The sequence below is a fragment of the Peromyscus eremicus genome, chromosome 5, assembly GCF_949786415.1.
Source record: "Peromyscus eremicus chromosome 5, PerEre_H2_v1, whole genome shotgun sequence".
NCBI lineage: Eukaryota > Metazoa > Chordata > Mammalia > Rodentia > Cricetidae > Peromyscus > Peromyscus eremicus.
Genome location: NC_081420.1, coordinates 83,971,372 through 83,973,305, shown reverse-complemented (window position 1 = coordinate 83,973,305; position 1,934 = coordinate 83,971,372). Strand labels below are relative to the sequence as shown.

The following is a 1,934-nucleotide window of genomic DNA, read 5'->3' as shown; positions in this document are numbered from 1 at the left end:
GCGCACTCGGCGCTCCGCTAGCGATGTCTGCGTGACGCCCCTCCCCGCCCCGAGCCGTTGGCGTCAACGTCTGCCGGAAGCGCCTCCCTCACGTGTGGCTAGTTGCTGTGGAGGTCCCAGGTGAACGCCCGGTGGAGTTTGGTGTTGGGTTTTTTTTTTTTGTTTGTTTGCCTTGAAGCGGCACTTTGGCCGATCCAGACACCAGCCCCAACTCGGGGGGGGGGGGACCCCGGGGGGGGACCCCGCGGGAGAGACTGGATCTGAGGAAGCCCTGCCTGAGGGATTTCCTGCCATCCGAGGGATCCCCAGTCTGAGGTAATTCCTCCTGAGGGTTCTCCCAACTGGGGGAGCCCTGCTTAAGAGGAGAGCTCGGATCTGAAGGAGCTCCACTTGAGAGAACCCTGACCTGAGGACCCACTTTGGAGAGCCCCGATCTACGGGCTCTTAGAACTTGGGGAGCCCGACTTGACAGCCAGAGAACCCCGATCCGAGGCAGTAGGATTTGAAGGTATCAATCTAAAACCTTCAAACATTTTTATTTGTAGGACTGTTTTGCCTGTACGTATCTATGCACCCCTGCAGAGGCTCGAAGAGGGCGTCAGGTCTAGAACTGGAGTTCCAGGTGATTGTGGGAGTCGAACCTCGCTTCTCTGGAAAAGCAGTAAGTCATCTATCTTAACCACTGAGCCATCGCTCCAGGCTCCAGAGCGGTGGGTCTCAGCCTTCCTAAGGCGACCCTTTTATACAGTTCCTCGTGTTGTAATGACCCCCCCCCCATAAAGTTATTTCATTGATACTTCTTAACTATAATTTCCCTACTGTTACGATAATGTAAATATCCGATATGCGAGCCTATGGGGGTCGGGACCCACAAGTTGAGAAACCGCTGCCCTAGCTCCGTAAGCGGGAGTTTTGAGGGCGACAGCAGGCGGGGATGCTTCTCCGTTCTGAAGGCAGGCAGTAAGGTCTCCGCATCGCACATTCTCCGTGCCTTGACACAGCAGGGTGGTGAATGTTTATATTTTTTTGAGCTACTTTGTTTAATGAAAATGACAAATTTTTATGACTTTTAAGAAACTCAAAAACTTTGTCTGGGTTTCATAGTAATTGTAAGTTGTTAATGTATATGCTTTCCCTTTGTTACTTAGGATTTTATTATTACAGTCCGTGTTCCCCCCTCCCCCCGGAGCTGAGGACCGAACCCAGGGCCTTGCTCTTGCTAGGCAAGCGCTCTACCACTGAGTTAAATCCCCAACCCCCAGTTTTTTGTTTTTGTTTTTTTTTAAATCGTGTATATGTTTTGTAGTCTAATGTAGCTCTGCGTGTGTAAGAAGTTACCTGTTATATTAGAAATAATACTATACCTGTTATATTAGCATTTCTATTGAAATTAATGCTTTCTTTCTTTCTTTCTTTCTCTCTCTCTTTTCTTTCTTTCTTATGTGTGCAGGTGCCTGGGGAGGTTAGAAGATGCAGAATTCCCTGGAAATTGAGTTATAGACAGTTGTGAGCTGCCTTGTGGGTGCTAGGAATTGAACTCAGGTCCTCTATAAAAATAACAAGTGCTCTTAACTGCTGAACCATTTCCTTAGCCACAACACTTGATTTCTTTTTCCCCTGAAGAAACATTACTTTCTTCAAGTACTGTATCGCTTTTTTATTTGCTTACTTAATAAAGCAAATCCTGATACACAATACATTTTAGAAGATATGTACTGAAACTTCTTTCAATCTTCAGTCATGTATGGTGACTATCATTCTGTGAGTAATTTACACATTTTGATTTTGCCTTATTGAATTCCTATATATTCTAAGTGTGTGATGTGTAATCACAGCAGGAATATTTATAATCATCTGCCTGCTTTTGCTGAAATCCAGGTTCAAATTAAATATAAACACACACACACACACACACACACACACACACACACACA

General features: G+C 46.0%; 1 protein-coding gene across 2 annotated transcripts in view; it reads left to right on the top strand.

Annotated features, from left to right (window-relative positions):
* The first annotated feature begins 232 nt into the window (after window positions 1–232).
* Window positions 233–1,934, top strand: part of Urb2 (URB2 ribosome biogenesis homolog) — a 38,128-nt gene continuing 36,426 nt past the window's right edge. The window contains exons 1-2 of one of the 2 annotated variants that reach the window (XM_059263833.1): window positions 233–315; window positions 546–622. The gene's annotated coding sequence lies outside the window, so the exon portion shown is untranslated. Of the gene's footprint in view, window positions 509–545; window positions 623–1,934 lie in introns of both variants that reach the window. The other variant, XM_059263832.1, reaches the window with a different exon arrangement.